Raw genomic sequence first — 10,209 nt, forward strand, 5'->3', positions numbered from 1 at the left:
CTGGCGATACCAGCATGTACCGAATACATTCGAAGGAGAAAAAGAAAACAAACTCAAGTCTATTTTTTTTTTTATAAACAGGAAACCACTTTCCTGTGCATTAGCAGTATTTCAACACAGCCCATTTAGGCTATATCATGTTGTCCAATAGTGATAGTCATGCCTCTGCCTCAATGAAAAATGGCTATTGCTTTTTTGCTTATGTCTGTTGATGATATTCATTAGTTGTTTGTCCTCTCGTTGTGATACCCAGGCTGCACAGTCCATTCAGCACCACCATAGCGGGACCATGAGATAAAAAAAACCCTCAATGTACACGTTGTTGATATGTAGCCTAATACAGCTTGTTATGCAAGCCAGCAGCAACCCGTTAAATATCTTATGCACAGAATGCACCTAGGAGAGCTAACACCGAGGGTAAGACATGTGGACTCATCTTCAAAGCTTCCGAGTTCCGATTAAAGGCGAGATCAGGTGCCTTTGATCGCAGTTCGGTGTTTTCTCAGTGGATTCCTATGAGAACGAGAATAATTCAACCCTGTATTGTCATTCCTGAGCATCCACGCTGCACATCCCGTTCAGGGGAAAAAAGAAGTGTTCTTCTCGCCTTTTAATAAGGCTAAAAACGACGACGCTTCCTGATCAATGAAGGCGCCATATGAATTCACTGGGCGAGTTTATTCTGTAGTCTAATGTAGGCTACTTACGGCATATTGATGTTCACCCCGAGGAGGACAGGGTATGTGATGTGTGTTAGGCTCCTCATTCCCTACCACCCACTTCCTAGTACTAAACATAACGAAATCACGGTTAACCCCTGAGCGTCCATCCACATTTTGCATAGCCCATACGATTTCTGAGCCTATACTGTGGTTGCATGACTTGTAGTTGAATTGTGTAAAACATGGTGTTCAGTTGCAGCCTCCGTTTGACATAATATGGTCAACGTCAAATTGCGTAAATCCTTGTGTGGAGTCCAACTTGCTTTATTTATTTCATGAGGAAAGCTCATCTATTTCTTCAGTTGCATTCAAAATACACTATGAACAACCAGGATTAGACCCATTTCCTCCTATGCCTCTAGTAAGCTAACTAACAAACACCATGCCTTCTCTATGGCTTTGGACTTGCTGCTACAGTGCGTTTCTCCACATTTCAACCCTTTTCCCGAAACCACCCTTTTCCAACTGTTAATGAACGACACAACCAAACACCCACCATTCATTGAAGTCTAGGGAAAGGCTTTTGGAAGGTGTTAGAGATTAACTCCAACTGTAAGTGGCCAGCGTTGACCACCCTCTCTGAGGCTTTGGTTTGGTCATTGGATGTGTGAACAACATCCTCCAACATCCTACAGGCAGCCAGGCATTCTGAGTGATCATTGACGGACCTGGAGCTAGGGACCTCAGCTGTGAGGAAAAGTCATGTTCAAAGTCCATCGTGTCCACCGTACGTGATGTATCTTTGTGTGTCAGTATAATATTGCATTGTTAAGCATTGCCTGAGATTAAAACGCATCAAGCCGCAACACATACACAAACACACGCACACACACACACTCACACACACACACACACACACACACACACACAACACAGTAAATGAGGAGAGCAGTTGGTACTGATCCAGGTTTATAGAGAGAGACAGAGACGTTAGTGGCTTTTAGCATCATTGCCTTAATGTTCTCTCTCTCCCTCCCTCTCTCTCCCTCCCTCTCTCTCTCCCTCTCTCTCTCCCTCCCTCTCTCTCTCTCCCCCCCCTCTCTCTCTCCCTCCCTCTCTCTCTCCCTCTATCTCCCTCCCTCTCTCTCTCCCTCTCTCTCCCCCCCCCCCCCTCTCTCTCTCTCTCTCAGACTAGTCTGGCAGGCTGTGGCGCGTTTCACCCAGGGAGTTGCTTTTGACAGATTGGTCTGAGGTCTGTGTCCATGCTCGGCCCACACACAAACACACGCACGCACGCACGCACACACACGCACACGCACACGCACACGCACACACACACACACACACTGCACTGCAGAACAGTCTCATACACCACACATTCAGCTAGAGGGCTGATTCTCATAACACCTTGTGATAAAGGAAAATGGAATGCACGGTCTACAAAACATCAAACGGTATTTTGCCTTGACAAAGGCTCCATCTTGCAAAGCTGTCAATAAAAACTGGGTGAAAATCACATGGCTGGGACACAGTTGCCTGTTTGTTCAATTCCTCCAGCAGATGTAGCCAACACTGTTCTCCTTGAATAATAAATGGGAGCACATGAATTATAAAAATGTTGGTTCCTAACTTGTTTTCTTCCTTTCTCCAGCACTGCGACTGCCGATGGCACTTGTTCTTATCGAAGGTTTTACTGATGATGACTTGTGTATAGTTGATTCCCTTACTTGGACAAATGTGCTGGTTGTGAGTCGCTGCCAAATGACTCCAATGTAAAACGGACATGCGGTGTGCTGCGGCAACATGATTTCGCAACGAAAGTGTCGACCCCATGCAACTTTGGGAGATGGCCAGGCCCGCCTGGTAGTTCTCAAAGAAGTGATGTCATCCCTAAATGATGTATCGGATGAGGTAATGTCACATCTCCACAGTTAAAAGCTCGACAGGGGAGGCCGATGGAATATTTATAAGGTTTCTGAGATCCCTTTTCCCTCTTGAAAAGCCTTGCTTGTACTCCGCCTCAGCCTGCCAGAGTCATGTCACCTATAATCACTTCAGGAGAAGCAGCTGCTCTTCCCTTGGCTGTGTGTGTGTGTGTGTCTGTGTGTGTGTGTGTGTGTGTGGGGGGGGGGGGGGGCGTGTGTGGGTGCGTGCGCATGAGTGTGTGCATGTGTGTGGAGGAAGCAACGGAACGCAAGCAGCAACATGATACAGTTCCTATTTGGTGAAGATAAAACCATTGTATAATCAAAGTTGGGGAAGTGTGTTACTATACAGTTGAACAGAGAGAGAACCAACATCCTTTTATTGATGTACTGTTGCCCTACTGTGCTCTGATTCTAGTGTTAAGCACCACACACACACACACACACACACACACACACACACACACACAGACACACAATCCTCCTCCTCCTCCTTTTTCTCTTTCTCTGTGTGGAAGTGGGTCACAGACTACAGCATTGCTAAAAGCCTGGGAGAAGAGCCTCTAAATAAAATACCAGCAGACTACAAGTCCCAGGGGTGTGTCATCATCAGTCTGACTCCGTACACTAACTAACAGAGAGGATGGAGAGGACGGAGTTCAAAAGAGAGAGCCGTACGTATTGATAGTCTATAATGTGTGGCTTCCTTTCCTTGCTCCCTTCCCTTCATCTGCACTATGCGAAAGAACTGATAGATTAGCAAATTAGCATCCACCCATAGTGACCTCACAAAAGCTGTGTTTGCAGTTTATTTCGGAGGGAAATGAGGATGGTTCATCAGTACACTTTTCCGATGCTCAATATATGCTGCAGTACTGTGATGCCTCCAAAGAGAGGGGGCGAGGAGGAAGAGCGTGGCGCTAACAAGGCTTAGGTTGTGGGTTCGATTCCCACTGGAACCATATATGCTGAAAAATGTATGCACTCGCTGCAATGTAAGTTGCTTCGGATAAAAGCGTCAGCTCAAGGGCGTGTTATATTATTATTATAAAATAGAGGACATGAAAGAAGAGGCTTCAAAGAAGGAACAAGAACAGACAGATGTCACACCTGATTCCTCAGGTAATGATGTGATGTAGATGGTTACCTCAAGATTCAAGATTCAAGATTCTTTATTTGTCACGTGCATACAAGTATACAGTGAAATGCAAAAGTGACAGTGCCACAGAGTAGTGCAACAATACAATAAGTTTTAAAATACAATAAAATAAAAATAGAAGTACTAAGTCTTCCATCAGTCACTCTGATGGTGATGTTTCCCCAACAGTTCCTCATAGCACTACCTATCTTCGGCCGTAGACTGAAGACCCATCTCCTCAGGCTACATCTTGACTGTCCCTCCTAAAGACCTCTTTACCCCCAATTCTACCCCTCCTAAGTTCCTCTACTGTTTTAAAAAAGTAATCCTTCCTTCTTCTAGCATTGTGACTGCCAAGGGCACCTGGTCCTAGCATGGTTGTACATGATTGTACATGATTCACTTACTTTAGACAAATGTACTTGTTGTAAGTCGCATTGGATAAAAGCGTCTGCTAAATGTCAAAAATGTAAAAAAAATAAATGTAAATGTCATTAGCGCCACCTGGTGGTGGATGAAGGGAGGTGTTCCTCTAGCTTCGCTCACACATTTGACTAATACAACACTGTTATATGCAATAATGTTTAATGCAATATGTGTGTAATGCAGTAGTACTGTCATTTAGGTTCTCCTCATTGACAGACATTTTAGATCAGATAGTAGAAATTCCATTTACATTTCAGAGTAATATATACAGTAGCCTATCATCCCGAAATTGACAAATGAGTTTTAATTATGCATTTTGTATTCATAATAATGTTTAATATGGTTATTGTGTGTGTGTGTGTGTGTGGGGTGTGTGTGTGTGTGTGTGTGTGTGTGTGTGTGTCATAACTATAACTTGAAAATCTGCTTCGTTCTGGGATACTGTGCTCCTTGGCCTGTTGGGTATTTTAGAGTGTTTTTATTCTAAACAAGTACATTTTTATTCTAAATCAGGCTGCAACCCTCCGTGACCCTGACCTACAGCATGTCAGTTCCCCAAACCCTGGACTGACACTTCCAGCTCTGGAGGCCTCTGAGAGGAGGATCTCCCCAACAGGAGATGACCCCTTGAGGGTAAGTAGGATGTTTCCTAGAGTGGCCTGATTGGTTGCTTTCAAAGTACATTAGCTCATAGCGATGCACTATCCTCATATGCGACTACATTCATCAGTAAAAAGAAAAACGCTACTTTTGTACACTATTAAAAAAGTGCACACTGTGCACTATATATTGGGGGGGATTGGGCTTAATTTTACATTTGCATTTTGATTTAACATTTCATGCAATATCATCATCTACTGCAGATGATGTCAGTTTCTGTGGTGAAAAGATGTTCCCTCTACTGTTTTCTTAGGGCCTGGTGCCACAGCCGCCAGGCCGGTGTGGCCAGGGCAGCTCAGGAGACCTGCTAAAGCTGGAGGGTAGCAGGCCACTGGAGTTGGCTCAGACCCAGCAGGACCAGAGAGGACAGTCAGTAACCCCCCTATCCTATACACTCCAAAACCGTGGTTTCAAACAGTTGGGAAACCCCACGATCCTCCCAGAAATGAGTGCCAGCCAGCCCAGAGGAGACTGCAGGTGGGCGTTGGGGACACATGAGTCAGTTATTCTTTCTCTATGAGAATAACTCATATATATATACGTCTTTGGAGGAATATGAATAGAATAGTTTCCACGGTAACACGCTTGGTTAAGTGTGGTATCTGATGTGTGTGTTCTGTTTCAGAGCTACCAGGTCAGGAGGCCAGTTATGACTCCTCTATGGGAGCCACGCCCCGTCCCCCATCCATAGAGGAGGTGCTCCCTGTGGTTATTCTTCCTCTATGAAAAGCCTTATATACACTCTCTTTGAGACGGCATATCTCTTCCTAAATAGTTAGCGATAAAAAATACCATGGAGGACCATGTTAATGCTAGTGTTTTTTGTTGTTGCATGTGTTACATGTGGACGAGGGGGGGGGGGGTGTTGAGGGAAGGGGGGAACAGAGGTGTGAGTTGTGTGGAGGGAAGAACAGGGGAGGGGGGATGGGTGGTTTGACAGGGGGGAGTGGGGGCAGAAAAGGTGTATGGGGTGGATTGGGATGTCAAATTGTATGGAATAGGGAAAGGTATAGGTCAAGTTGTATGGAATAGGAATAGGTCAAATTGTATGGAATAGGTAATCTTCTCTATAGTCAGTGGGTCCTCTTCTTGCAAGGATGAACAATTTCGTCAGTGTTATATCCAAAAAAATATATGATTGTATTCTAAAATAAAGCTCAATGGTAACAAAAAAAAGTGCCCTATCAATGTCGCTACAAGACAGCTTTTCCCGAACTTGTGTTAGCTTTGCACATTATTGCAATGAAGAACGATGATATGTCATCAGTGTCGTTTACCAGAAAAGTCTGTTGTACAGATAGCTGCTAGCATTAATTGTAGCATGTGTGGCCACACACCGGACAGTGATGAAGGCAGTGAGGTTTAAATACTTGAAGTACCACAACGGACGATGACGCGGGAAATTACGATCTGTTTCTGTTAGCTATACGTTAGCTTGCGATTTTAGTCATTGCCATTTTTGCGAGATCGAAAGCTAGTTCGTTAGTTCGTTAACGTCAGTCAGTGACTTAGTTAGTTAGGTTGTTTCGTTGTGGAAGCGAGATGGAGGAGCTGGGGCCATCGCGCAAAAAACCGTTGTGTCAGTTTGGAGAAAAGGAAGATTCAGGAGAGATGGAGCAACGCTTACTTCGTTGTACCTCATGGGATAAAGTAATGTGCCTCATCTGCAAGCAGATGAATGCAATGATGAAGGAGTTCAACATAAAACGCCTTTATGACACCAATCATAAAATCTTCGACAAGTTCACGGTCGAGGAGCGCACAACCAAACACTGTCAAAGAGGCTTAACTGCCCGGCAGTCAGTGTTCACAAATCTAGCAAAATCCGGCGAAGCTGTAACACAGGCTAGCTACGTGGTAGCTCAAGAAATAGCACGCCGTTCAGTGACGGAGACAGCACCATAAATCCTATTCGAAGTAAGAAAAGGTATATTGATGCAGTAACAAATTCATAATCAATGTGACTTAAGGAATAGGCTATTGATGACAGGCAATAATAGCCGAATAATAACAACAACAAGTCTGTGTGTCTATGTTTTTGAGACAACCGAATGTTTTCATGAATCTTAAACTGACCTCTTGAATGACTCTTGTGAAGAAGTTTTTGTGATCACTGGTATGTATGATTGGTTAGGGTTAGCTAATAAAGAGATGATTTGTTTTGGAATTATTTTGTGTTCTGTTTTTTTGTTGGGCGGACCTCAATCCAACGTTGGGTCCCTAAATTGGTCCTCAGTCATCAAAACTTTGAGAACCCCTGGTCTACTTCTTCTGGTCATCCTAGTGTGGTCTGGTAAGTTTGTTCTGTGTTGATGCAACTTGGTCCTTGTCATCCTAGTCACCACGTCTTCCATAGACTTCCATCCAGCAAAAGGTTCAGGTCAATCAAGACCAAAACCTCATGCCACCTGAACAGTTTCTTCCCCATGGCAGTGGGGATCATAAACTGGGGACTAAGCTGGGGACTTCCACCACCACCACCACCACACACTGTCACACACACAATGCACTGACAGTGTAATTTATACTATTTATACTAAATAGTTAGCGATAAAAAATAACACAGGAGGAGGACCATGTTTGTGTTTTTTTTTTAATTATTAAAGCAATGATGGAAAAAGAGCCATGTGTTATATGTGGGGGGGGGGGGGGGGGGGGTTGTGTTGAGGGAAGGGGGGAATAGAGGTGTGTTGTGTGGAGGGAAGAACAGGGGAGGGGGGGGTGGGGACAGAAATGGTGTAAGAGGGGGGATTGGGTGGTCAGGTTGTATGTAATATGTATAGCTATAGGTCAGGTTGTATGGAATAGGTCATCTTCTCTACAGGCAGTGGGTCCTCTTCTTGCAAGGGAGGCAGAAGAACCTGGAGAAGACTGAGGCGACGCGCTTCAGGAGGGCTCTCTTGGGCTTCTCCTTGGTGCTGTTAGCTGTATCAGCAGCCACTGTGTCTGAAGAGATTACAGAGAACGGGATATGACGTCACACATCCGCTTCTCCATCCCATAATGTTAGCATTGTGTGTAATATGGAGAAAGTGGCGGGAAAAGATTAACACTTCTACTGATACTGTAAATGGCGTCTTACCATCAGGGCCAGAGGGGACCGTAAGCTTCTTGTGTGGTTTCTGTGAATAAAACGAAGAAAGGTGATATCTGACCTACAGTACTGTATATGCTCCTGTAAGACAGGCTCCCCCAATCAAGTGCTTCAACCCCGATGTGACATCATCCTCCTGTCATTACTTTGAAAAAAAAAAATATATATATATGCCCTTTACCTTGTTTTTCTTCGTTCCTTCTTTCTTTTTCTGATCTCCTTCACTCTTTCCTTTCTCCTCTTTCACAGCCTTGTCCATCCCTTCCTTCTTTGGGTGAGACAGATATGAGGCAGTGCATCACAATCAAATGCTGAGTATATAGCTATATATATATATAGATAAATAAATTGATGTAATAGAATACTTAATAATAATAGAATGTAATAGAATGATGTAATAGAATACTTTATATATATATATTTCTCTTCTTACCTGTGAGGAGGTACTGCATACCGTAATGCATGCCCTGCTTACAGCTCCCTCTGAGCTCCCTCTGAGGTAATATTCACCCTCCAGGGTGGTCAGACTCAGGCTCCTCTGGGAGAGGCTGGAGAGAGATGTCTCTGAAGGAGTTGTGGTAGACCCCTCCTCCATGGGTGTGTCCGTAGACTCTGAGTCAGATCCACAGTCCTCACTGCTTTTAGCCTCAATGTCCACCCTGACCGTCTCCTCAAATGATTCCTGGTCATCCGTGACGTTCGAATCGATGGTGATGTCACTCCGAGCAGACTGGCTATACTTACCGGCTCCATATTTGTTGCCGCCACCATGTCGAAAAATGACATAGGCTATGACCTCAGACATGTCCAGCATGGTGGCCTCACATCCATCACGAGCAGCATGCAGCTGGGCCCTGTAACTGTGTGAGTCTAGCGACATTAGGAAGTAGGCAGATTTCGCAATCGCTGTCACTGCGTCGTCTGCACTGAACTGGCCGCTCTCCGGTTTGCTGAAGATCACCTCGATACCTGCCTCATGTCTCAGCTCATAGCGGACCTCATTGAAGAGATCCACGTGAAGGTTGACAGGGTAGTTATCCACAGCAGTGGGGGACTCCAATGTTCTCAGTTTTGCCGTGAGCACCTGGATGATGGCCTTCAGGGTGTCAGGGTGGATCACCGTGGCCCTGGGGAGGTTCTCCATATCCTGCTGGATCAATGACTCACTTAGCCAGAGGGAGGGCATCTCAGTGGGCGTCAGAGTTCGCTCACTTATCTCAGAGCCATCTTCACAGATGTCACCATCGTCGTCAACAGCTTCCACGGTGGTGAGCACATGGCTGGCCTGGGAGGCTGCTTCAGAGGGTTCCACACCGCTGTCCTCTTCACCACATTCGTCTTTGGACAAATCGCTCATGGTGGAAGTGTTTGTCAAAGACAGGATGTCCTCCTCTTCACCACATTTGTCCTTGGACAAATCGCTCATGGTGGAAGTGCTGGTTGAAGACAGGCTGTCCTCCTCTTCACCACATTTGTCCTGGCACAAATTACTTATGGTGGAATTGCTGGTCAAAGACAGGCTGTCCTCCTGCCGTCTGGCTTCTGCCTCAGGACCTCTCTGACCCCGAGTCTTGTCACCATCTGTGTCCTTGTTGGCCGTCGATTCCAGTCCTAACAAAACAAAGTTGACATGACATTAGGCCAACAATGTGAATTGTCTTTGGGACAATTTGGGTTGTTCAGACTTAATATAAACATATAAACTAATAATTGCAAGACCTAAAATTAGGTACTGTGACACTTTTACATGAAGATGACCTTATGCATGTGCAGTGACATTGCAATTACTATTGTTAATAACATTATGTTGGCATGTGAAAATAGTGAACTGAAGGATATATATTTTTCTCCTACCTGGAACATATTTCAGGTCTGAGGGAGATTGATACATAGTGTTACACATTGTACTGTGTAATGTGTTTAAAAGCTTATGAAGTTACCTTTGTTAAAAATAGCCCCGGCCTTGTCAGGGTCCTTGCAGGTCTCGCGGAGGATGTCTCCCACCCTGGTGGTCAAAACCTCACAAGTGGCATCTAGCGCCACCCTCTGGTGCTGGCTGATGGTGTTGGGCATGGTCAGAAAGTCCTTAATCCACATATTAATGGCCCGTTGTGCGAAATGATGCAGCAGTTCATTAAAGCTCTGGTGCAGTTTTCCATTGGCAGCCATGTTGAGGATGGGCTTGGACTTGCCCTGTCTGGCAGAGGACACCCTGCCCATTCTGCTGTCCAGGAGCAGCTGATAGACCCTGCAGATCACCTTCTCCAACTCACCCACATCAGTGTGCAGCATTAGAATCGCATC

Source organism: Argentina silus (genome assembly GCF_951799395.1).
Source record: "Argentina silus genome assembly, chromosome: 22".
In the NCBI taxonomy this organism is placed as follows: Eukaryota; Metazoa; Chordata; class Actinopteri; order Argentiniformes; family Argentinidae; genus Argentina; species Argentina silus.